Genomic DNA, 27967 nt, shown 5'->3' on the forward strand with positions numbered 1-27967 from the left:
GGAAAAATGAAAAAGGAAAAACGAAATTGACACCCTTAGGATGGCCGCTATCAAAAAAAAAAACAAAAGGAAAGGAAGAAGTGTTAGTGAGGACGCAGAGAAATCGGAAGCTTTGCGCATCGTGGTGAGAATATAAAACGGCTATTGAAGACCATATGGCAGTTCCTCAAAAAATAAATCTAATTTTTTGTGAGGCAGCAACTCCATTTCTGGGTAGCGTACCCAAAAGAAGTGAGACCGAGGACCTGAACGGACATTTGTACATCAATGTCAAAGCAGCACTGTTCACGATACCTGAAACAGGACCAAAAAATGGTGTGTGTATACATTATATATATATATATATATATATATGTATATATATATATATATAAAATGTATGTATATTATGTATATATGTGTATATATATATTATATATATTACACACACGCACACACACACATATATATGTATAATATTCCATTGTGTGTATATAGACACACATACATACAATGGAATATTATTTCACCGCCAAAAGGAAGAAATTGTGATACAAGCTGCAACCTGGATGAACCTTCAGGACATCACATTAAGTGAAATAAGCCAGACACACACAAAAACAAATATTGCGTGATTTCACTGACGCGGGGTAACTAAAGCAGTCAAAATGATAGAGACAGAAAGCGCGTGGTTGCCTTGGGCTAGAGAGAGGGAGGAATGGGGAGTGACTGTTGAACGGGAACAGAGTTGCGTCTTGAAAAAGTTCCGGAGGTGGATGGTGGCGATGGCTGGGCAGCAATGTGAATGCCCTTAATGCCACTGAACTGCACAGTTCAACGTGGTTAAATGGCAAATTGCATGTGATGTGTATCTTACCACAATAAAAAAAAAAAAAAAAGGTAAACTATTCAGTGAGTTATCAGTTGAGAAATTGATGGCAGTTTTCACTTTTTAGCCAGATGTTTTGGCGTCATCTGGACATGGCCAAAATGAAATGATGAAGGATTTGGGAATTGAAGCCAGGACTCTGGAGTCTCAAGTGACTGTGATAATTACTGCATTTCATTTCCTGTATATAAGGCAGATTGAGTTCAAGACCAAAAGCAATATTCCAATGGGCTGTGATTAATTGCCCCTCCTGTGTTTAAATGGACCTCCTCATGGCTTTTGCTATTGTTCTGCACAAATAATTAGGGCAGTTTCCCCTGCAGAGTTTGTGCTCATGCATGCCCTCGTAGAGAACAACAACAACAACAACAACAACCACTAAAAGGCAATTTCTGTTCAGTGCTTAATGAGATTTCAGACTTGGAATATGTTAATCCACAGTTAGATGGTGAACACAAGGCTTTAGCTGGGAAAGGGAAGCACCAGGCTTCCCGCCCTACACCAGCCTGTCGTTTGCTTATACCATCTCGCGTAATTTTCCTAGGGATGCTATGATGCATACATTATCTCTTCTTTATTTATAAATGAATCTCAGGGGCGCCTGGGTGGCGCAGTCGGTTAAGCGTCCGACTTCAGCCAGGTCACGATCTCACGGTCCGTGAGTTCGAGCCCCGCGTCGGGCTCTGGGCTGATGGCTCGGAGCCTGGAGCCTGCTTCCGATTCTGTGTCTCCCTCTCTCTCTGCCCCTCCCCCGTTCATGCTCTGTCTCTCTCTGTCCCAAAAATAAATAAACGTTGAAAAAAAAATTTATAAATGAATCTCAGAGAGGTTAAGTAACTTACCCTGAGTCACACAGATGGCAAACGGAAGGGTGGAAAGTTGTACTTTGCTCTGATTCCAATCATATCATGCTCTTGAAACGGCAATAGAACGGCAATAGAATCCTTGACTTTCCCTGAATAACTACAGTGTTATTCATCTGGTTATTTATTCACTCAGCCACGTAATACTGTTTTATACTTATAAATATAAAACAAATAATCGTTCTTCACTTCCTGTATTCCAGTGATAGGCTCTGAGGATAGAGACGTAAGATACTCTGGAGCTATCTCATGGATCAACGTTAGTGACAGGGAGACTCAGGTAAAATACTGTGATTTTGTGCTATTGCAGAGATATGCACCGGTAGGAGACAGCACACGGGAGGTAATGTAGCCCAGGCCACTTTGCAGCTGAGATAAGGATAAGAAGGGTCAACAGACAGAAAAAATGAGAAGCAGGCATTTCAATCAGAGAAGAACACCAAACTCCCCGTAGTACACTTGGAGAACAGATTAGAAATGAGGGTGGGGCTAAGGGCTTCGGATTTTATGTTGAGGTAGACAGTGAACAGGGAGCCACTGACATTCTTAAATGAGAAAATGACAAAAGCATTAAGTTTGTGATTTAGAACGCTCACTCTGATACACGGAGGATGGAGATGGGGGGGGTGGCGGGCCAACACAGAGACGAGGAGACTATGTTAACTTCCTAAGGCCATCGTAACAAATTACTGCAAAGAGGGGGAGCTCAAAACAACAGAAATTTATTCTAGCATGGCTATGGAGGTTAGAAGTCCAACATCAAGGTGCCTGCAGGGCCAAACTCCCTGTGATGACTTTAGGGAGTGCCCTGCCTTTCTCTCAGCTTCTGGTGTTGCAGGCAGTGGCAATCATGGTTGTTCTTTGGCTTGTAGGCGCATCACCCATGGCACTCTCCCCGTGCACTGTCTCCTCTTCCTGCAAGGACACCGGCCATATTGACTCAGGGTCCACCCTGCTCCCACATGCCCATATCTTAACTTGATTATGTCTGCAAAGACTATTTCCAAATAAGATCACATTCACAGGTATTGGGGGTTAGGACTTAAATATACACATATACATACATATAAATATGTGTGTGTGTATATATATGTGTGTGTGTGTGTGTATATGTAATATACACATATACATACATATAAATATGTGTGTGTGTATATATATGTGTGTGTGTGTGTGTGTATATGTGTGTATATATATATTAAAGGGGCACAGTTCAACCCACGCCAGAGACCAGTTAGAGGACTCTTGTAATTGCCCAGCTGAGAAATGACAAGGTACTGAGCAGCAGCAGAGACCCAGAGAAAAGGAAGGAATGGGAAGGAGAGCTGGTCAAGCCTGAAAGCGGTGTGGATTACGGGCCACTGGGAGGCAAAGGAAGAAGATTCCTGGGAAGACAAAAGGGGGAAAGGTGGGACACACAATGACTTAGTCATGCACATAAGACGGCTGGCGGTGATGGTGTTGATCTCTCACTCTTTCAGACAGAACCCTCTATTGTCTCTGAGATAAAATACCAACAATTGACCTGGACAACATTTGAATCATCCAAGTCTGGCCCACACCTCTCTCTCCAGCCTCGTCACTCACACCCCTGCCTTTCCCCCAGTGTGCACACATGAGCAGGAGCGGGCATGCACACAAACACATGTGCACACACATACACACACACACACACACCAGCCAGTCATTCTCTCCTTTTGTTCACCTTGCTCCTAAAGCACATACAGATAGGTGGTATCTTGTGCCTGGCTGTGTCTGCCTGGTGTGCTGTGAGGGAGAGCATAGTCTTGCCCCTGCCCAAGGTGCACCCCTACCTGTTGAACTCCATCCCTCTGCCCATCTATCACCCTTGGGGAAAGGATTAACCCTGCCTGTCCCTCACCTTCTAAGGTATGCTGAGTCTAATCTGTACCTACAGGTGTTGTGCTCATCAGGGGTCATTGTGTCTGTCTGACCCACCCCCCAGAGCAAGTACAGATGGAGAGATCAATATTTTACTCATCTTTGTACCCCCAAGGCCTCACAGGACCCATCCCAGAGTAGAAGCTCAAGAAATATCTGCTGAGAAGAGCGAACCTGATTGGCTCTTCGAGGAATGTTGCTGGAGTCTACTACAGTTCAAGGGCATGGACTTTGAGGTCAGACACACCTGCATTTGAATCCTGGTTCTGATACTCAGCAGCCCTGTTCATTAGGGGCATTTTGAAAACCTCCCAAGCTTCATTTCCTTGCTTGAGAATGGGGATCCCGACAGTGGGGCTCCAAGACAAGTCAGTGAGATCACAGGTGTAAAGCATCCGACCCACTACCTGACAGATCACTACTAGCTCAGAACACATTGGTTACCATGGTTACTGTTCTGAGGCCTTCTGGCCCTTGAGCTATCCTGCCCCGCCCAATAGACTGATGGGATTTGTGAGTCCCCGCAGCTCTAGCCCCTCCTACCACTCTCTTGCCCCAAGGTACCCATAACATTATGATGTAATTGAGAAATACATGCATGATTCTTCCTCAGTCTTTCCGGTTTGGGTATTGAGCAGTCATGAGACATTGGGATGTCATCAAGAACAGCTGTTTGGGGAGGAAAGTTCCAGGAGGAACATAAAACCAGAAATGTGCCAAGAGTATGTACAGGAGTTAAACAATGTTCTTTACAGTTTGCAGATAGGATGGGAGCTCCACGCAGGGACAAGAGCCCGAGCTGGCGTCTCCCCGTCCAGTCCTGGCTCCGTCTCTCATGGGCTCTCAGACCTGCATTGTCTCGGCCTTTTCATGGGACTGTTGTGACACCTGGAAATAATGTGTACAAACTGACCAACCCAATGAACAACAGTAACTACTCAATAAAAGGTGCCCCCGTTTTCTATCATTAAGATGATGGTGAGGGTGGAGAGAGAAATCAGAGACCCTCTGTAGGGAGTCCTCATGGTAATTCAACCCCAGGGGACACTTAGCACTCTCTCCCTGGTGCCAGAGGGGAGCTCTGGAGTCCAAGAGAATGTGTGTGGACTGCTTGGCAGTATACCCTGAGAGACCAGAGGTGACTGTCCTGAACCCCAGCAGAACCCCACTCCTTTGTCCTGCCTGGTTTGTCAGGCAGGTGCCCAGGCTCCATCTAGGTAACAGTCAAGCCCATGCTGGTAGCTCCATGGGGTAGGCATCTCGAAAGAAGTGAAAGAGAGAGAGGTGACTGGAAGCGAGCTCACAAAAGGATCCAGTGAGTGGGATGGGGGAGCATGAAGTTTTGAAGTAAAGAGGGTTTGGGGAAGGAAGAGAAAGCAAGGCACCCAAGCAACTGTGCACTGACTCAGAAGCTTTTATTTGGATATCTTTGGAAATGTCTGCGGGAGGCTCACAGAGCACAATAAACTGCCCAGTGTCTTTGAGAACTGGGAGGTCCTTATTTTAATTCCAGTGGGAATTTTTATTGGCCTCGGGAGGTCTTTAAGCCTGATGTCATGAACCAGATGCTGAAGGACGTGCCTCTAGTCCTGCCCTGGCATTCTGTAGCTGACTGATCTCGATCAGCCCCTCCACCTTAGGGGTTCCAGCCCCTTCTCTATGAGGGGTAGGTTGGAGAATTGGGTCTCTTGGCTTCCTGGTGACATTTTGTAACGTTTAATTTCAGATTCCCGATCTCCCGTTCCGATTTTTTTTTTTTTTAGTTGGAAACTACAACTTAGAAAAGAATATTCTTGCCTTCACTTTCTACATCATTTCCTAGATACCAGGCTCTGCATCACAAAATTGCCCAGGAAGCCGATTAAAAACATCCTCCAGTGGGAGGGGACCCAGGAACATCTGTCAGTTTAACAAGTTCCATAGGTGATTTTTTATGATCACACAACATTAACCTATACCGTCTGAAAATATAACCTCATAAGGCAGCTGCTGAAAATTGAACGTGATTCAACCCTCAAAAGGTGTATCATTAAGCTGTGCTAAATGCCAAGGTCTGTGCTAGCAAAGTGAAGTCAAAACTTGAGAGACAGGACCTGGGTGGCTCAGTCGGTTCAGCATCCAACTCTTGGTTTCGGTTCAGGTCATGATCTCCAGACTCATGGGTTTGAGCCCCGCCTCGGGCTCTAGGCTGACAGTGTGGAGAATGCTTGGGATTCTCTCTCTCTTCCTCTCTGTCTGCCCCTCCCTTGCTCGTGCTCTCTCTCTCCCTCTCTCTCTCTCTCTCTCTCTCTCAAAAATAAATAAATAAACATGAAAAAATAAAAAAACAAAAAAAACCCCAAAACTTGAGAGACAAATACCAGCCTTCACCAGTGGGGCCTGAAGATGTCTGTGAACCACTGAGGCTGAGCAGTGTGTCTGGGCCACAAGGGTGCAGCTTGTCAAAATGGCCCCTGGACTTGGACAAATTCTCCTCTCATTGTGCACCTGATGTGGCCGTCCACGCTATAGGCCACACGGCCTTTGGTTTGGGCTCAACACACAGGGCACGTATGTTGAGTTGCTTTAGAAGAACAGGAAAGAATTTGTGCAGCTACCACCATTTCATAGCCCTCGTGGGAAGGCGCGTGGTCGTGGGATCTGGGTGCCCTCTGTGGCCATGGTTACAGCAACACCAAGGTGCTCACCATAGATCTGACCTTCAACCATGGCTGCCCAAGAAGAAGCTCTACTGTGACTGGCTCCCGGGAGGCCACAGGCTAGACAGAGGGCAGAAGCTCAGACCCCAGTGGCCCCCTTTGAAGAAGTGGAGGCAGGAAGTACAGGTCCTTTCATCTACTGGGGCTGCTACAGGGGTCCTGACATTTGGCTCAGATTGCACAGGAGGCAGCAGTGGCCCCTTGGCAGGTTTGGTTGGCCTCTTTTACTTTAGGGGACTTACAGGCTCACCCACCCCATCCTCCGCCAGGATAGGGTCCTTCCCCAACAGCACCAGGACGACAGGCAGATGTTGCCAGTTGAAAACATATGCTGGCTTGTGCTTCTTTAGTTGAGAAATTTTCCATTGAAAGAAAAGGCAGTTGAATACGATTTACATTTTAAAGAGCAGTGGCATTAAGTAGCATACAATTCCTTTTGCCTTCACTCTTACAGTCCACATTCATTTCTGACGTTGCTGAGGTCAGCACCACTTTCCCCTATCCTGTTCAGTGAATTTAACTAATACATTTTTAATACAGTTACGTTAGTTACATTTTTATTTGCCATGACGTACAGTCCATCCTGACATCCACTGACCTCCTAGTTGATTTCTTACAATTTACATACATTAAAGTCCACTTTTAATTCTGTAAAGTTCTATGGGTTTTGATAAATGCATCGTGTTGTATACCCCTCAATCATTATGGTATCATAAAGAGTAGTTTCACTACCCTACAAATTCCCCTATGTTCCGTCTATTCAATCCTCCTGCCTCCCCAAACTCTGGCACTTAACTGATCTTTGGCTCCACTCTTATCATCTTTCCTGTCCCAGAATGTCATAAAAATGGAAATGAAACATGGCAGACAACAATAGAGAGAAACTGTGGCCAAACATGGGTTATACCCAGAGCCTTACCCATGCCTGATTTAGATGAGAAGGTTGGAGAATGTTGACTTGATGAGGCTTGAGTGAAGTTTTGTACTTGAGGGCTGTAATGGACTGAGACTGTGGGGACTTGGCATGGGGCGCCTGCATTTAGCATGGGGGGATGGAGATGATTTGGAGCCAGAGGGTAGACTGATAGGCAAAAATAGTATCTCCTGAAGACCCTGGGATCTGTAAATATGTTACCTGGCATGGAATTAGGGACTTTGTGGGTGTGGTTGGGTGAAGGACCTTGCGATGGGGAGATTATTACGGATTATCAGGCTCTCAGGGCGGGCCTACTGTAATCTCAATGGTTCTTATAAGTGAAAGAAGGAAGGAGGAGAATCAGATCAGAGTGATGTGATACAAGGATAACTATTGCTGGCCTTGAAGACAGAAGAGGGCCATGAGCCAAAGAATTAGGGCGATCCAGAAAGCTGGAAACGGAAAAAATAAAATTCTCCCCCAGAGCCTCTAGAAAGGAATGAAGCTCTGCCAGCACCTTCATTTTATCCCAAGAAGTCTCCTTTTGGGTTTCTAACATCCAGAACTGTAAGGTCATAAATTTGCGTGCGTTAAGTTGGTGGTGATTTGCTGCAGCAGCGATAAAAAGTAACACAAGATCTCCGATCCGTTTGAGTCCGTTCTTATTCAAGGCATAAGGTGTGCGTCTAGGTTCATTCTTCACATACAGACATTTGATTGTATCAAATGTCAGGATCGGTTGTTAAAAAGACTACCCTTTTCCACTGAACTGCCTTCATCGAAGATCTGTTGACTGTATTTGTCGGATCTGTTTCTGGGCTCTTTACCATGTTCCTCTATGTGTGCCTTGTTTTGCCAATATTGAATTGTCTTGATTGCTGTAGCTTTAGAGTAAGGCTTGAAATAAGGTAGCGCGAGCCCCAAGTTTGCTCTTCTGTAATACTGTCTTGGCTCTCTTGAATCTTCTGTCTTTCTACGTTTTAGAATTAGTTTGTTGACATCTACAAAATAGATGGCTGGAATTTGCCTGCAGATTATGCTGAATCTAAACACCCAGTCGGGAAGAATTGACACTCTTCACCATATCAAGTCTCCCAAATCATGAACTTGGACTATTCCTCACTTACGTACATCTTCTTTTATTTCTTTCGTAAAAGTTTTATGGTTTTCCACGTACAGATTCTGCGCATATTTGCTAGAATACTTCACATTTTATGTTATTGTAAAGAGTGCTTTTCTTTCAAGTTCCAGTTGTTCATTGCTGGTATATAGGAAAGAAATTGACTTTTGTATATTGGCCTCATATTCTGCTTCCCTCTTAGGCTTACTTTTTCATTCCAAGGCCTTTTTCATTTTGTTTTCGGAGATTCTTTGGTGATGTCTACCTAGACAAACTCACCATGTATGAAGAGAGCTTGTTTTATTTCTACTTTTCAAACCTGTGTACAATGTACTTATTTTCCTTGTCTTACTGCGCTAGCTGGAATTTCTAGTATAATTGACTAGGAGTGTTGAGACATTTTGCCTTGTTTCCAATCTTGGGGGAAAACATCAGGTTCTCAACAATAAGTATGGTATTAGATGTAGGTTTTTCTTTCTTTTTTAATGTGTATTTGTTTATTTATTTATTCATTTATTTATTTTTGAGAGAGAGAGAGAGAGCATGCATGAGCACATGAGAGGGGGGAGGGGCAGAGAGAGAGGGAGACAGAATCCCAAGCAGGTTCAAGGCTCTGAGCTGTCAGCACAGAGCCGGAAGCAGGGCTTGAACTCACAGACTGTGAGCTCATGACCTGACCCAAAGTTGAACGCTTAACTGACTGAGCCACCCAGGTGCCCCTAGATGTAGATTTTTCATATATACCCTCTAAGTTTCTTCTCTTCCTAGTTTTCTGAGAGTATTTTTTTTTAATCATGAATGGCTATTGAATTTTGTCATATGATTTTTTTGCTTTGTTTTTCTAGAGAGAGAGAGAGAGAAAGAAGAGAGTGAGAGTGGGGGAAGGGCAGAGGGAGAGGGAGAGAGAGAATCTGGGGTTCAGTCTCACAACTGTGAGATCATAACGTGAGCCAAAATCAGGAGTCAGATACTTCACCAATTGAGCCACCCAGGCACCCATGTCACATGGATTTCTGCATCAGTCGATATGCTTACATGTTTCTCTTATTCAGTCTGTTAATATCATTAACTCCACTGATGGATTGATTGATTGATGAATATCAGACCAGCCTTGCATCTACTAAGTGGCTCACACTGTGGCCGCCACTTGAAAAGCTTTGGCACTCAAGGCATTTGTGGATTGGGGGGAGAAGAAAATGTAATGTTTTCGTATCATCATAAAACAGTGGACGGATGCCCCTAAAATATGTACTGGGAAGTGACTAATATTTCCCCTAATGGACTAAAATAGTAGTGATACTAGGGAAGCTGTTGCTTATTAGCTGTGTGGCTTGCGATGCTCTGGAATATTCTGATACCTTATTCATTTAGTTAGTTATTTTACAAGGTTATTTTGTACTCAGTCAAGGAGGCACTGAGGTATTGAGATTGTGGTCTTGGGAGAAAAGCAGACAGTGATGAGAGGGGGCGGGAGGAATGGGGAGAAGGCGGCAAGGTTCCACACAGCCCCTCAGCTGCTGCACGGGTCCCCACGTAAGGGCAGGCAGGGGTACTTGGTAGTGTGCTGGGGCTCATGAGCAACTGGGCTGAGACCTGCCTGGCATCTGAGACTGTCCTATGTCCTGTCTGTGGGTCCTCGAGGGCCCCCTCCACCCCACACATCCAGCATCCAAGAGGTGCAGAATGCCCTCTGTCTCCCAGGCATCGCTGGACAGCCCCCCAGGCTGGTTCAAGGTGCCAGGTACAGCCCTTGGATGGACCTTCCATGCAGGGCTGGGATTCCTGCCTCATGGGTGGTCTAATAAATTGTGATAAGTTGTCCCCCGGCTGCTGTTTGAGCCAACTGCACCTACTTCCATCTGATGTTTCTGGCAGAGGAATTCTTGAGACCTCTGGACGTCATTAGCTCTCAGAACGGGAAGCGCTAGGCCCAAATATGGGTTATTACTTGGATCCATGAGATGGCTGCTGAGGCCCTGGGACCCCCACCCAGGTGGCCCAGATGCAGGGAGCTTGGAAAGCTCCAGGCCTGGCAAGAGGCTGGAGCTGGGACTCTCTGCTCCTCCCCTGATTGGAAGGGATATGATAGCAATTATTTCAAGCCTGCTGCATGAGGAGAGGCACGGCGTCAGATTCTGGAGGTAGGCAGGCTGGCTGCAGGTCTCATCTTTTCCAAAAGTCTGTGGCCTTGGCAAGACCTCCCCGAGCCTCAGTCTCCTTGATCACGTGAGGATAGAGCCTAAGTCAACGGAAAGGCCTGAGGACTCACTGAGCACCACACCAGACAAAACCGAATCCTTGGTAAATCAGAGCTCATATGAGGGGTTACTGTGGAATCGGAGGCATAGAAAACAGGACAGACGCATTCGTGAATTTGAGCTTAGCAAACTAAAAACGCACAGACAGCGACAACAAATAGCCTCTGTTTTGCCAACCAGACCATATTTTTCCTGTTGTAAACCATGCGTCATAGGCCCCTGACTGAGACATTTACTGCCCCGGAGGGGTGGGTTGTCTTATTTACTGAGCATTTGCTATGTGCCGGGCACTGTGCTGAGTACTCTACTCCTTCAATGTCCTGGGGCTCTGGCAATCTTGGTCCCTATCAATTATATGACCCAGGGAGCGAATTCAACTTCTCTAAGCCTCAGTTTCGTCTTCTGTCAAAGAGGTGTCATGATTGGCTGTGTCAGAGCTGCTGCGAGAATTCAAATAATATTGCACGTGCAGCGCACTTTGCACAGTGCCTGGCACGGGCTGGGCCTCAAGGGACAGGACAGAAGAGTTGAGAATATCCTGTTATGAGCCCCCTCACTGCACACAAACCAGTAGGGTGTTATAGGAGTGTGGACTCGGGTTATTGAAAGACGTGTATCGTAACCTCCGGGGCAGTCATAAGAAGAAATTTCAAAAAGTAGCATTGATTATATGGTAAGAAAAGATTTTAAGTGGACTCATAGGAAATGCACAGTTAAGAACAACGGAGCGAGGAGACACCTTGATAATACTAACCAGAAGACAGATGGAGTCGCTGAGTCGATTTCCGATGAAACTAAACTCAAAACAAGGAAGTTTATAGGAATAAAGAGGGAATTTAAATAATTATACAGGGGCCAGTTATCCAAGAAGACATAATAGTCCTGAATGTGCATGCACCTAAAAAGAGCCTGCCTGAGATTCTTTCTGTCCCTCTCTCTCTTGCCCTCCCCAACTCGCACACGCACTCTCTCTCTCTAAAAAAGAAAAAAGGCTGCTCCGTTGAAAGTATCAAGAAGATTGATAAGCCTCTAGCCAAGCTAACCAAGAAATAAATAGAGAAGGTGCAAATTATAAATATCAGAAATTAAAGAAAGGCCATCACTCTCCCTGGGATCCCCTTGTCTTGACTCAGAAAGATAGAAAGGAAAGGAGGTGTAGGCCCAAGTGCTTTGCCCACTCAAGGCCAAGGCAGGAGGGCCTCCCCCATGGGCTCCGGAGAGTCCCAACCACCCACTCATCACACTCCTGCCAAGACCAGCCACACCTACAAGACAACTCTGACATTGGGGCGCCAGGGCCACTCTGACTGCCTTCCCACCACCCCAGTCTGGGAGGCAGCTGGGTGTCCCTGGGGCAGGGGGCAGGGCCAGCCTGGGGGTGGGGGCTCTCAGAGGAGGTCCACATGGTCTAGAAAAGACACACAAATCAGACACCCAAAAGGATGGACGATGTGAGCACAGGAAGAAGGGGCTGGCTAGAGGTGAATGCCAGGAAGGGAGGCTGGCATTTATCTGCACTTCCTGTGTGCCAGAACTGTGCTGGGCGGCACGTTTAACCCCTGCGTCCTCTTCAGGGTGGGCAACGCCCCCGCCCTGTTCCTGCAGGAGTTTGAATGCCTTGCCCAAGAGCATTCATCTGATAAGAAGCCGTGGCTCACCAGCCCCTGCCCCCACCCCTGCACACAGCCACAAGGCCTCCGGCCACCTTCCTCTCCCCCCACCTCACATGCCCGATGGGGGGCCCTGCCCTTTGTGGCCTTACTGGGTGGAGTGATCCCCCTTTTCGCATCCCCGGGAAACCCTCTGTGTGCTGTTGTGTTCAGCCTGGGTGGGGGGGGGCCCTCCCCTGGGACACTGTCTCGGGGGACGGAGGGGGCCACATAAACCTCTCTCGCGGTGTCCTTTTCGAGCACTGTGAAAGGAAAGTTCAGGTCTGCAACCAGGTTCTTTTGTGTCTACAGTGTCCCTTTTATCAAGTTGCAGCATCTAGGGTGAAGAAGTAATAACAGACTTGGGCCTGTGGCCTGTTCCTGGACAAAAGCCATATTTGTCGCTGGGCTTTTGGCCAAAGTAATAATCTTTTTTTTTTTTTTTTTTTTTTAACTGACCCTGATGGAGGGGAGCAGCCGAGGGCCACCAAGGCAGTGGTGGGCGTGCTGAAGAATTCCTCCTCGGCCGATCCATCAGCACCAAAGCCTGACGGATTCTCCAGTCCTGACACGGACACCCAGGCGCTGTGTGCAGCCGACGCCCAGCCTTGTTTTCTTAATAAGCAGTGAGGTCACAATAATGGGTCCCGGGTAAACATTAGGGTCAGATGTCTCAGGGGTCTTTATTGTCAAAATATGAAAAGAAAATTGTCTGGGGAGCACAACCAACACAGAGAACTCTTCACCAGCCCTCTAGAAGCCGCACTTTATTTAATCATGCCTTCGACGGCGGGCTTTCAAGAGAAGAGAATTTTGAAGACTAAATGAGTTCCCAAAGCAAAGATTCTTCCTCTGTCTCTGTCGCTTGCAATATGCATGTTGCGTGTCCCCCATATCCTGGTCATTTGGGGGCACGTGCAGGGGGCGGCTGGGCTGGTCAAGGGTGGGAAAAGGACACGTAGAGATTTGGGAAGCCCACCTCTCCCCCCCCAGCTCATGGCAGGAGGCAAGAACCAAAGGTGGAAATTTCTAAATCAGCAGCAAAAAAAACCACCTAAGGATGAGACAAAATCCAGGAGCCAGGAGGACCAGGCCAAGTATAGATAAGCAAGAAGCTGTTCTTGTGGCGAGGGGCAGGTCGTCAGGTGAGCCTGAGACAGAAGACCACCTTCCACCAGATGTACTTCCGGAAGGGTGGTGGCATGGGCCGTGGGCTCTGTGGCAGCCTGCTCAGTCCCACCCGACGCCTGAAGCCAGGGCAGCGCGGACCATCCTCCAGGTCTCTCACCAAGTAGGGAGCAAGTCCCTGTCTCCCACCACCTCGTGGGGCCCCAGGTCGGCTTCTTCCCCAGGCCTTTGTTCAGCTGCCACCCCCCAGTGCCCTGCCCCCGGTCTCTTTCTTAGGCAAAACCCAGGCGTCTCACACTGGAGGCCTCCAAACAAGCTCCCAGCCCCCTCCCCATGCTCCCTGAGACCTGTGCTTCCCGCCTGGGTACCTTTATCCCAACACGGGGCAGTCGTCTGTCCAGCAGACTTCTGTCCATTCTGCTGAGAGCGCCTCTCGTGGGCAGGCATTAATTCGTAGATTTATAGATATTAATTAATATAGATAGATATTATTATTAGATATTATCTAATAATATCTAATTAGATAGTATCTAATCTATAGATATTATTATTATAGATATTAATTAATATCACAATTAATTTATAGATGCCTAGTACTGGGTTCAGGGTAAGTAAGCTCTCAGTCACGCTTGTGGAATGAATGGACTAATGAATGAAGGAGAAAGGAGTGGTGGCTGGAGAGCTGGCCCCAGCAGCTCAGAGGGAGGGTAGCTGTGGGCTCTGACATACGTAACGCCCCTGCCACATCCCCAGAGTCTGACTCGCAACCTCGGAATTAAAGGAAAACAAAGACTTCCAGGTTCCACGTAAACTCTGTCCTGAACTGGCTTAACACATGCATCAGAGAGAAAACAGGCTCAGTGTCTCCCACGTGGAAGGGTAGAGAGAGAAGACAAGCGACAGGAAACATGAACGTGCCCTTGGATGGGACTTGCACACTGGCGAGTGGAAGATGAGCCCGTCCTCAGCCGGCCCCGCTGCCTTCGCTGGCTGCTAACATAAATTCTGCAGCAGCCCCTCTGCGGCTCAAGAAGGGAGGATACAGGAGTCCTTGGAAGATTACTCATTAGGGGGGAAAAACCCTTTATTCAAACTTGGTAATGGCTTAGGTTTTAAAACTCAGACAAAAGCTACTGAACTTGAGAAGGTGAACTTTCAACAGACTGTTTGGAGACACGTGATGGGCTTTGCCGTGGGCATGAACCATGCACAGGGACTTGACGGAAGTATTGGCCTGAGCCCAAGGTCGCCCCACCTCTGGGGGCTCCCCCACCCCCCCACCCACATGGCAGCCTTTTCAGAACCACGGCAACCCCTTAAGGGGCTGGACTCTGAAAGCCAAGTGCATTTTACTCCTCACACACCAGGGAAGCACCCGATTATTATCTCTCAAATGTGTAAACCTCTCAGCTGCCTGTTTCCACTCTCCTGTGTGTGTTTGCTAGACTGATGATTTTATTCACTGGGTTATGGCTTTCTGGATTTTCTCTTCCTTTGTAAGGCACTGAGACAGTGACTTATAAATATGCATATCTTTGTGTGTATCCCAGCCAGGAGCAGTGAGAGGGGCAGAATCATATTCCCAAAAGGTCCGGAAGAAGGCCGGCAGAAGGGCAAGCACATTGGGCTGATGTGCTCTTCAGGGAATCCTCAACAAACATGACCGAGGGGACCTAGAGCACCTGGGGTTTGGGCTGATTGGCCTCTAGAAGGGAAGGGCTTATTCGAACGTGAGTGCCTTGATCTATAGGGCAAGTCTTCAAGCAGAAGATCCCAAGGAGCTGTCCAGGTTACTGTCAAAGGTGGGCAGTTACGGGATGTTTTCAGAGGGAAAAGTTGTGTCCTGTGTCCTCAAGGGAGAATGTTCTGAGAGAAACTCAGATAAACAAAGGAAATGCAAAGAGACACAGCCAAGCCTGGAGCACAGAAGTTATTGTGGTCAGGGAGCCAAGCCTGGGCTCTGCAGGGTATCCTGAGGTGTGGACTCTGAGGCCAGTCTACCGACTGGGACTGACTCTTTAGATGCACTGGGCTTGCCTGAGGGCAGGTGACCGGTGAGGCACTGATAGCTTAGGCTCCAGCTCTGTTATGAAATCCGAACCTGCCTGATATTTTAACTAAACCCAGGTTGGCCAAGGCAGAAGTATTTCTCTTTTCTGACTGTCTTCCATGATCAGCTGTCCCAAAGACTGGAAAGCCAGTGGTAGCTTCGTGTCAAACAGCACACATCTATTTTTCTTTATCTTTATCATATCAAGCCAAATCTAACCACATAGACAAGATGTATATACATAAGACATATTAATACATTTTTGTTTTAAAATTTTTTAATGTTTATTTATTTTTGAGAGAGAGAGAGAGAGACAGAGCATGAGCAGGGGAGGGGCACAGAGAGAGGAAGACGCAGAATCTGAAGCAGGCTCCAGGCTCTGAGCTGTCAGCACAGAGCCCGACGTGGGGCTTGAACCCACAAACTGCGACATCAGGACCTGAGCCCAAGCGGGACGCTCAAGTGACTGAGCCACCCAGGCGCCCCGACATATTAATACATTTTCAAAAGGTAGCTATACTGCAGACAACAGTGGTCCCACCAGTGCAACCAATCAGATAAACTAATCCGTGGAAAGTCAATGTGGAGTTCACATGCCTCCCGCTTGGGGATGACCAATGACTGAGGCACACAAAACACACCTGTGTCTCCTAAGAGACGGAGGTGCTCATGGGGGGGCTTGGGTGACCAGCTGTGTGATTCTAAGAAGGTGCTGGTGTTTTCTGGATGGAGGTGGGTGGCGGGCAGCTTCTCGCGGCCACGAAGACCATAGACCAGAAGGGCAGAGGAGACGTGCGGCATCTATAACACAGGGCTTCAAAGCCTCCTGTATCCCAGCATGTGTGTCCTCACTGCGTGTACGGGCACAAATGGAACACTTAACTGTGCGCTTAGGTAATCGGATCCCCGAATCCCTTCTCCCCAGCTCTGCAGAGGGCCAGGCACGGCAGTCATCTGGTTTTGAAACACGGTAGCGCTCTGCACTCTCAAGTCCGTGATTAAATAATCTCTTCCCTTAAAGCTGAGATGGCAGGGGCATTTCTCCATGTGCACCCCCACCAGCCCTCAGCAACAGCCCTGTGTGGTACCGAGAGAAAGCTCCATGGTTATCAGAGCTGGTGGGGAGAGCAGATCCAGCCTGGGCACAAGCCCTAGTTCTGCCAATCACTTAGTAGCTGTGTGATGCCGGGTAACTTGCTTAGCCTCTCTGAGCCTCCGTTTCCTCATCTATAGCATGGGGATAACGCTAGCGCCTATAGTAAAGGGCTACTCCGAGAATTAAGACGATGCACCTAAACGTCACACAGGGTCCACCAAATGGTAGTTTCCGTTAAATGGTAGTCACGCTGACATGCTGACCACACGACACATGTTGACAGGGAACAGCTGGTTTAACAAGTCTGAAAAGACATTCTGGAGAAAACGGAGGCTTCCAGAAAAGCACCAGTGAGCCAGAGGCATGGGAACTGATCACACCAAAATGGAGTACTGTGTACCTCAGACCCACCTCCCAGATACAGGCACGCTCCGGGGAACACAGCAGTGGATGCAGTTTTCATTAACCCCCACCCTGTGATAGCTATTTTATGTACTGTCGCAAGATGGGACGTGGTCACGAACACCAACGCTCCATCTCCTTGAGAACGTCCGACCGACAGAATAGAGACGATTGACCGCCAGGTAGAAGGTGCTACATAATACAGATAGGAAACATTAAATATTTAGGCTTCAGAGTAACTCAACCTCGGGCTGCTCACTTCACCTGAAATCATTTGTCCTTTTCCTCAACAGAAGCATGAGCTTCTCTGTGACACCCCTGGCTGTCCCCACCACCCCCACTGTGCCCCCACCCCCGGCCTACTCCACTCTGTTGCATGGGGCAATGAGACGCAGACAGGAGCTCCCACTCCGCCGTCTTGGTGAAGCCTAATCTTTCTGGTTCTTCAGATGTATGGGCTGTGGCTTCCTCTCTGCCAGCCTTCTAGAAGTTTCCAACCAAGCCCCACTATCGTTGCCCTTCAACACAAGCCAAGGAGGCAGGGAGTGTCAGGGACCCTCCCCACCTTAGCTGGTGGCCTCTCTCTCAACCACCTTAGCTCTGCTTTTCTAGAACAGAGAGACAGGGGCCTTGGTCACCTCTCCTGTCCCACGTGCACCTGCCAGACTCTCTCTTCATCTACAGAGGAGGTGTTCCCCTGGCCTACACGGCCATGATATAAGCACCAGTGCCTAGAGCCCCATAACCCCAAAGCAAATTAGCCAGATGTACCTGCCCCATAAGGCAGCCTAAGCAAAACCAGTCTTCTCCAAACCCATGGAAAATTCCTTCCACACCAGACCAACAGTATGCAGCCCAGTCTGAACACGGTGATGTGCATCTATCCATGAGGCCACTGGCTTAACTGGCCAGTGACCTACAGACGGGTCCCAGAGGCCTGGTGCTGCTCCCAGAAGCACACAGTGAGACAGGACACAAGGTCCTGTGTCACAGCCCGTGCTCACGGCCCACAGCTCATGGGCTCACCCCTGGAGAACAAGGCTGTGCCAGCATCGAAGGGCAAGGAAGGAGGCCGGAGAACATCTCCTGGCCCGAAGGGGGGGTGCCACAGGAAAGGGAAGTTGGCACTTAGACAAGAAGAGGACAAGCATGCTTTGCTCATCCTGTGCTATGTGACCCCTTCCCCTGGGACCAAGGAGCTGACGCTTGCCTTATTTGGAAATAGGGTCTTTGTGGATATAATTAGTTAAGGGAACATGAAGAGTAAGATAGGCCCTAATCCAGGGTGTCTAGTGTTCTTACAAAAAGGGGAATCTGGGGGCACCTGGGTGGCTCAGTCGGTTGAGCGTCTGACTTCAGCGCAGCTCATGATCTCACAGTCCGTGAGTTCGAGCCCCTCGTCGGGCTCTGTGCTGACAGCTCGGAGCCCGGAGCCTGCTTCGGATTCTGTGTCTCCTTCTCTCTCTGCCCCTCCCCTGCTCATGCTCTGTCTCTCTCTGTCTCAAAAATAAATTAAAAAAAAAAAAAAACCATTAAAAAATGTTTTTAAAAAAGGGGAATTTGGACACAAATTCAAGGTGATATGAGAACACAGGGAGAAGACAGCCATCTTGAAGCCAGAGAGAGACCTAGAACAGAACCTTCCCTCACAGCCCTGTGAAGGATGACATCTCAATTTCAAACCTATATCCTCCAGAACTACGAGGCAATAAGTTCCTGTTGTCTAAACCACCTAGACTGTACTTTGTTGCTGCAGCCTTAGCAAATTAATACAAGGATGTATGATATCCAAATTGGTCTCCTAGGACCACCCCCCCCCCCATCCCATTCCCCTAGATCTAATGGGAAGGGTACTTTCTTTTTTTTTTAATTTTTTTTTCAACGTTTATTTATTTTTGGGACAGAGAGAGACAGAGCATGAACGGGGGAGGGGCAGAGAGAGAGGGAGACACAGAATCGGAAACAGGCTCCAGGCTCTGAGCCATCAGCCCAGAGCCTGACGTGGGGCTCGAACTCACGGACTGCGAGATGGTGACCTGGCTGAAGTTGGACGCTTAACCGACTGCACCACCCAGGCGCCCCCGGGAAGGGTACTTTCTATCACACCCTTGGGTAGGATACGTGGCAAACAGTCTCAGATCCCTTCCTGAGCCGCCTTGTTTAACTCTTTAGCAACTGGACATTTTCACTTCCCTCAGGTGAGATTAAATTCCTTGGCTGGACAGCATCCTAATATCCCCACACTGTTCCTTAAATAATATTTGTTCTACCATTCCCTACAAACAACTTGGCTGAGGGAGTTTACAACAGGTCTTAAAAGAGGAAGCTTTTACTTCCTCCCTCAAGCCGCTCTGACAAGACCTTCTTCAGGGAGCTTTGAGCCCTTGCCCCAGGGCACTTACAAGCCCCTCCAGGGCTTACCGTGACAGTCCCAAAGGTAAAGCTCGGTTTTGGCCTTGACCGCATTCCATCCATAACGATTCTTCCAGCAGGCACCTCTCACATCAGGATCCATAAGCCCTGGTTAGAGCACAACTCAATCTTCATTCTTCCTTTCCAAAGCTTTTTCCAAAAATGGGAAAACTATAGTACTCAGGAGACTCTGGCTGAACAACTTGAGGTTTCTGGCGAACACAAATATGCACAGATGTGTTTTGCAAAACAAGAGCAGGGCCTCACACGCCAGTTCACATGGGTCTCCTCTCCAGGAAAAAGAGGGAATCAGTAGTTCTGGCACACATATCTGAGGGAGTGCTGCTTTCTACATGTTTAGATCTGAGAAAAGGTCCTCCAGTTCCAGCTCAAGAGACAGGGAGAGCTGAAAAAATATCCTCACAACAAGAAAAAAAAAGCTGGACAAATGGCAAATTAATGGCATCTTTTGAACGGATAAATTGCACATTAATGATATTTCTTGAACTGAGACCATTAAAGAGTGGCGATTACAGATCAACCAACTAGCCCAACATCTGGGGAGAGACAGATGCCCTCAAGGAGACCCGGGATTTGAGTGCTGGCTTGTCTGGGGCAGCCACTATCAGGTGTCATGTCAGCTGGTCAGCAGATTCAACTAAAACTTTTTAGTGAATTGGTAAATGCCACACGTGGTCTAGCATGACAAGCTGAAACCCTGGGACGGGGGAAGTGAGTGGCGATCCAGGGGCGTTGGCAGCCTCTTGTGGACTTTTTCTCCACCAGCCCCAAGAGAGACTCAAAGGGAAGATTAAGAGAATTGGGGTAGTCACACTCATTGTACCGGAGAGGGAAAGGGGACAACAGACTTAATCTTCAGAACAACAGCAACCAACAAGTGTTGCCCGGGAGCATTAGTGGAAACCCATTGCAGCCGGGAGAAGCAAACAGCAAGAGTGCATCTGTCTCCCTGGAGAAGGGCAGGAAAATGTGCCGGACCCAGCGTGACAGCTGAAGGAGGTAAAGGAGCACTTACTAATGCCAGGCCCCCAGTAGCACTTTCACTCCGCCTGCCTGAGACTGAGTCTTTCCCCTTTCCCTAGCACCGGGCTGATAAACACCAAGTGAAAGTAACATTGGACTGTCCCTGGGACAGTTACAGCAGACGGAGTCTCTCTGGAGAACGACACAAAGATCTTGCAACAGCCAGCTAGATCCCAAGTCAAGCAGAGTGCGGACAGTGGGAAAAACCCTGGGAAAATTAGCCCACACCCTAAACACAAGGCATTACCAGGGGAATCTGAAGTCTCTGATATACTGAGGTAACCAGAGCAACAACAAACTTCAATGAAACCCAACTCTTGACTACATTAATACAAACCACCTCCCCCCCCCCACACACACTACAGGCTTAGCAGAAGGAAAGGCCTGCTCATAGCCAAGCACAAAATATATATCTCAATATCTACCACCCCGCATAACATGTCCAACCTCAAAAGCAATAACAAAAATAGGAGGCATATGCAAATGTAAGAAAAACACACTGCAGGAGACAAAGCACGCATTAGAACCAGAGTCAGATACGACAGGGAAGCTGGAAGCATCAGACAAGAAATTTACAGTAACTATGATCAATATTTTAAAGGTTCTACTGGGAAAAACACAACATGTAACAACAGATGGGTAATTTCAGCAAAGAGAGAAATTCTAAGAAAGATGGGGCGGGGCACCTGGGTGACTCAGTAGGTTGAAGGTCCGACTTCAGCTCAGGTCATGATTTCATGGTTCATGAGTTCGAGCCCCACATTGGGCTCACAGCTGTCATCACAGAGCCCGATTCGGATCTTCTGGCCCTCCCCAGCTCATCTCTCTCTCTCTCTCAAAGAAAATAAAACAAACTTAAAAAAAAAAAAGAAATTCTAAGAAATAATCCAATAGAAATGATAGAAATGAAAAACACAGTAACAGGCGAAAAATGCCTGCAAAATAGGTATGCAATCAATAGGTATGACACAGATGAAGAAAGAATTAATGAATTTGAAGACGGGTTGGTAGAAGTTAGCTAAACTGAAATGCAAAGTGAAATAGGGGTGAGCATAGTGTAATGTATAGAATTGTTGAATCACTATATTGTACTAATATAACATTGTAGGTCAATTTTACTTCAATTTTTAAAAACTAGAGCTAAAAAATAACTAAAAACTTATAAAAAGAAAGTTCCAGCTAAAAAAAAAAAAAAAGTACATCCAACAGCTGTGGGACAATATCAAATATTGTAAGACTCACATGGATAATTTTCCCAGGGTTTTTCCCACTGTCCGCACTCTTCTTGACTTGGGATCTAGCTGGCTGTTGCAAGATCTTTGTGTTGTTCTCCAGAGAGAATCCGTCTGTTGTAACTGTCCCAGCGACGGTCCAATGTTACTTTCACTTGGTGTTTATCAGCCCGGTGTTAGGGAAAGGGGAAAGGCTCAGTCTCAGGCAGGCGGAGTGAAAGTGCTACTGGGGGCCTGGCATTAGTAAGTGCTCCTTTACCTCCTTCAGCTGTCACGCTGGGTCTGGCACATGGTTGGGATTCCAGAAGAGAGAAACAATCGAGTAGAAGAAATATTTGAGGAAATAGCATCCAAGAACAAAATTTTTCCAAATTCATGACAGATACTAAACTACAGATCCAAGAATCTCACAGAACACCAAGCAGGATAAATAGAACACACACACACACACACACACACACACACACACACACACCAAACAAAAAATATACAACATATATTTAAATCATTGAAAGCCCAAAGAGAAAATCTTTAAGGCAATCAGAGAAAAAAGGCACATTACCTACAGAAGAACATGGATAAGAATTACAATAGACTTCACATCAGAAACTATTAACAAAGGAGGGATATTTTCTAAATACTGAAAGAAAGAAAAACAAAAACTGTCAGCACAAAATTCTTTAGCCAGTGACAATAACCCTTCACAAATGAAGAAAAAAAATAAAGACTTTCTTAGATAGAAACTGAGATAAACTGAGGTAATTCACCATAGCAGACCTCCTCCATAAGCAATGTTAAAGGAATTTCTTTAGGGAGAAGGAATATGATATCAGTTAGAAAAACGGACCTACACAAAGAAATTAAGACGTTGAGGATGAAATTAATTCAGGTAAAATAAAATTTAGTTTTTCTTATTTTTAAGTACTCTGAAGATAATGGACTATTTAAAACAGTAATAGTAACAATGTACTGTGCATTTAGAGTTTATGTAAAAGTAAAATATGTGACAATAGTAGCATAAAAGAAGAAAGAAAAACTTGGAAATAAAGATTTTTATCCAACATGTGAAGTGGCACAATATTATTTGAAAGTGAAGTTGGAAAATTTTAAAATGTGTATTGTAAACCCTAATGCAACCACTAAAATATTTTTAAAGCACACACACACACAGATACACAGACAGAGACACACACACAGACACACACACACACACACACACACACACACACACACATTTTATTTATTTATTTATTTTTCAATATATGAAATTTATTGTCAAATTGGTTTCCATACATCACTCAGTGCTCATCCCAAAAGGTGCCCTCCTCAATACCCATCACCCACCCTCCCCTCCCTCCCACCCCCCATCAACCCTCAGTTTGTTCTCAGTTTTTAAGAGTCTCTTACGCTTTGGCTCTCTTCCACTCTAACCTCTTTTTTTTTTCCTTCCCCTCCCCCATGGGTTTCTGTTAAGTTTCTCAGGGTCCACATAAGAGTGAAACCATATGGTATCTGTCTTTCTCTGTATGGCTTATTTCACTTAGCATCACACTCTCCAGTTCCATCCATGTTGCTACAAAGGGCCATATTTCATTCTTTCTCATTGCCACGTAGTACTCCATTGTGTATATAAACCACAATTTCTTTATCCATTCATCAGTTGATGGACATTTAGGCTCTTTCCATAATTTGGCTATTGTTGAGGGTGCTACTATAAACATTGGGGTACAAGTGCCCCTATGCATCAGCACTCCTGTATCCCTTGGGTAAATGCCTAGCAGTGCTATTGCTGGGTCATAGGGTAGGTCTATTTTTAATTTTTTGAGGAACCTCCACACTGTTTTCCAGAGTGGCTGCACCAATTTGCATTCCCACCAACAGTGCAAGAGGGTTCCCATTTCTCCACATCCTCTCCAGCATCTATAGTCTCCTGATTTGTTCATTTTGGCCACTCTGACTGGCGTGAGGTGATATCTGAGTGCACACACGCACATTTTAATAGGAGAGATAAAATAGAAAAATAGACGAGGTGAAGGTTTCTTTCAACTCAGTGTCAAAAGGCATGGGAGGAACCAGAAGTAGGAGAGAACCACTTGGTTAAATGCAAGTGTGTCCCTTAAAGATCAGTGTCCACAACCACCTTTTTTCCCTTAGCTTATATAAAAATCAGTACTTACTTTTGTTACTACAGAAGTCATCTACTGATAGAATACTTTTTCTGAACAATTTCCGTGATCTTTCTGTTCTGTAGCTGGTCCTTCAAGTCTATCATGGCCAAGTGCTTATAAAATGCCTGACGTACTGGGTAAAACTCTGTTGACCAAAACAAAGCCTACATGCTGTAGGAGGTTTATTAACAATAAATTAAATCATTTTTATTATTATATGTTAGTTGGTGGCATTTATATTTTTAATCCATCTTTTGCTTCTCATAAATGAAAAACGATAAAACAGGGAAATAGACGTGGACAAAATTGTCTTCTTACTGATGCAACATTAAATCCCATAAATTCATGAACTCATTGATGGTTCATGACCACAGAAAGAGAGAGAAGAAAAAGAAAGTTCTTTCTTTGGCAGCGTTTTTCGGGATTATTGAAATAGAATTTAAAAGTCGTCTCTCAAATGGAGACCATCAATTTATTTTAGAAAAAAATGGATATCCATTTTCAGGAGATTAAATACCATCAAAAGGATGGACCATTTACATGCAGCCAAGACATTGACTCTATCATAATGAGAATCTGGAACTCTGGTCACCATGCAAGCCATACTGAAATTTAAATAACTTCACCAAAAGAAGGAAAGTTCTCATGAGAAACCAAACTAGAAGCACTAAAATACAATCATGCAACTGTAAATTTTCACATGGAAACCACTTCTCCAGATGGTTGAGGCTCTTGAGGACAGCATTATGGCTCCAGAGGCTAATTTACTGTCTATATGAACTTGAAAATGGTTCTTCTTCAGTGAAAGTTAAACTTTCCATTCTGAACATCGGCCATTAATTACTTCTCCCAAGGAATTCCTGGACTTTTTCATAATAAAATCAAGATCACAAGAAAACACACCCTAAATGTTTTTAAATGTTTGTTTTAAAGAAGAAAAACTTTCCTTTTTTTGGAAAAAAAAAAGCTTTCTTTTTATAGTGAGGTATTTTTAAATTTTTTATTAGTTTTAAATAAGCATGATATATATTTAAGGTGTACAACATGATGTTTTAATATACATATACATAATGAAATGATATAGTCACAATAATTAAACACATCCAACTTCTTCGCAGTTACCACTTATTGGATATGTGTGCTAGGAACATCTGAGACCCACGCTCCGTAAATTTCAGGTATACAAGACTGCGATATTGTCACCATGTTGTACATTACATCTCTAAAACTCATTCATCCTACATAACTTGAACGCTGTACCCTTTGACCTAGTTTCCCATTGCCCCCACCTCCCCTGTTCCTGGCAACCACCGTTCTACTCTTGACTTCAACGAATTCAACTATTTAAAAAGATTCCACATACAAGTGAGATCATGCCTGTGTCTCTCTGTGTCTGGCTTATTTCATTTAACATAATGTCCTCCAGGTTCTTTTCCCCAAACAGTACTATTGGCTACAATAAAGATGAAAGTTAAACAAAGGATCAGAGGGTCCAAATGGGGCATTTATAACAAAGAAAGTGCATGCCGACTGGCAGGTAACAAGTGTGACGGGGATTCAGAACCTGACCGTCAGTTGTCTGTGCTACGGATCAGAGGCTTCCATTTACGAGTCCATCCTGCACCCCGGTGAGGTTTGTACCCCACAAACACTCCTGGCGCCCTTCCTGCCTTGACGGGCACTAGGGCAGGTGCTAGAGCCCCAGACATGAAAAAGACACTTCTCTTGCTTCAAAGAGTCCCATCTTGGAGAAGAAGACAGATTCAGAGGTAATTAAAGATGGCATTTTAAGGAAATTTTGCCAAGCCTCTGGCACCATATTTTTCAAATGAACCAAAGAATGTGATCTAGAAAAAAAGGGGAAATAATCGTCCACCCAGGACTAGGCAAGTCTCATCTCATTCCACAGTCTCTGCAGACTAGCCCTCAGATACAGCACGGTTGGGACTGAGCTCAGGGACAGAGGGCATCACAAAACAAGCCACCCCAGGATAGCGCTCGTCTGCACAAGGGAAAAGCACTGTCAACGTCCCTAGTGCTGGAGGCCACAAGGACCGACAGCTGGTGCTCCTTTGAGACTGGAGGGTTAACCCCATTTTGGCTTCTCTTATCTAATGCCAATCTGCGTGGGCAGAGAGGGACTAAAGACAAACTTGTTACCAAGGAGGGTTTTTATTTTCTGTCATCAGATTTCACAGGAGGGGTGAGGTCAGGAGACACCTAATTTTATAACAATAGATCACAGTTGACTTGCTGGAGAAAAAAAAATGCTGAAGTCAAATCATAGAAAGTTCTTGAGCCACAAGGTATTTTTCTAAAATTTTTTTTTCAACGTTTATTTATTTTTGGGACAGAGAGAGACAGAGCATGAACGGGGGAGGGGCAGAGAGAGAGGGAGACACAGAATCGGAAACAGGCTCCAGGCTCTGAGCCATCAGCCCAGAGCCCGACGCGGGGCTCGAACTCACGGACCGCGAGATCGTGACCTGGCTGAAGTCGGACGCTTAACGACTGCGCCACCCAGGCGCCCCTACAAGGCATTTTTCTAATTTGACTTCACATTGTTTTGAATCTTATATCATGATAATATATCTACTTTATTATTTTAAATTATACCATAAGACTAAAAACTAACTATATCCCTTCCTAATTCCTGGCATTGGTTTTGAGGTGGAAGAACACAGACCATTGTTCAAAAGAGAGGAAAAATTAAAAACACCCAGGAAACATTTAAACTGACCACCAAAGTTTTGTCTTACAGCAATAAATAAAATGTATAGACCTAACTCATAAAATAAAAGCTATCAGCACAGAGCCCACTTCAAATCCTGTCTTCCTCTCTCTGCCCCTCCCCTACTTGTTCTCAATCTCTCTCTCTCTCAAAACAAATAAATAAAAACTTCAAAAAAGAAAAAGAAAAGGAAAAGGAAAAGGAAAAAGAAAAAGGAAAGAAAAGAAAAGAAAAGAAAAGAAAAGAAAAGAAAAGAAAAGAAAAGAAAAAGAATAGAGAAGAAAAGCTATAAGTCAGGGCCAAAACAAAATAATTCAAAACCACATGCATTCTACAAAAATATATAATTAAAATAAAAGAACTTAGAAAGATTGAAAGTAAAAAGAAGAGCAAAAATATTCCAGTTCAATGTCCATAAATAGAAATCTGAGTGTTAGCATCATACACAGTTACACTCAGAGGATTATGTCATAGAAATACTGAATTGTATTCAATAAAAAAATGTTGTACTCAACATAAGTATTCAACATAAAAATATAAAATATTTTATAATGTTTGGTTGTCCATTTGATTTACAGTAAAAACAGAGCTGTCAAAAACTTACATTTATTAAATATTTAATATTAATAGAAATTAAATTAAATTTTAAAATTAAATTAAAAGAAAAAAATTAAAAGAAATTAAAAGAAAAAGCCAGAATAAACAAAAGAATAAATTTGGCAAAACACAAAATCATTAGAAGACTTTACCGTTGCTCTTACTTAATTCTGTATGTCAAGAAACTAAGGATGAGTAAAATATAGAGAATCCAAATAATGTAATTTATTTAATTGATTATGTGTAACACACATATATTTACATAAACACACGTACTTAATTTATATATGACCGTGTCTCCATACCTTGTAAACAGAAAGTTTACCGCCTTTTCTATGGCCCATTTTTCTTATATTATTTCACAAAGAAAATCTCAAATAAAAAAATGAAAACTAGCAAAAGCCACCTGCCATAACATCAATAGAGTTGAATTAGAAACACCTATAATGAACATTTAGTCATTACCTGTAACAAGGAACAATTTTGTAATTTTAAAAGCCCTTCCCTAAAATAATACTGTGCTCAAAATAGAACTTAAGGTAGATCAAGAAACTTCCTAAAACTAGCACTCCTTGTTAAAATATTTGGGATACAGTTAAAACTGTATCGTAGAAAAACCTGTAGCCATTAACATGTGTAGTAATAAATATGACAATAGAAACAAGTGAATGAAGAATTCTATTTAAAAAATTCCAAAAAAATTAAAGTCGCTAAAAAGAATATTAAACGTAGCATCGTAAGCAAATTAAGAAGTTAAAACATAAAAGCAGCATACAATTGATCCTGGTACAAAAGGTGGATCTTAGGGAGAAAGGAGAATAGAAATAGAATA

At 45.0% G+C, this 27967-nt stretch overlaps 1 long non-coding RNA gene across 1 annotated transcript; it reads right to left on the bottom strand.

Annotated features, from left to right (window-relative positions):
• Nucleotides 1-2437: 2437 nt before the first annotated feature.
• On the bottom strand, nt 2438-4098 carry LOC111557104. The gene is made up of 2 exons (XR_002736872.2): nt 3881-4098; nt 2438-2646 (listed from the first exon to the last, which is right to left on the bottom strand). It is a non-coding gene; the product is annotated as an uncharacterized LOC111557104 (long non-coding RNA).
• Between the last annotated feature and the right edge of the window lie 23869 nt (nt 4099-27967).

Source organism: Felis catus, chromosome D2, assembly GCF_018350175.1.
Source record: "Felis catus isolate Fca126 chromosome D2, F.catus_Fca126_mat1.0, whole genome shotgun sequence".
In the NCBI taxonomy this organism is placed as follows: domain Eukaryota; kingdom Metazoa; phylum Chordata; class Mammalia; order Carnivora; family Felidae; genus Felis; species Felis catus.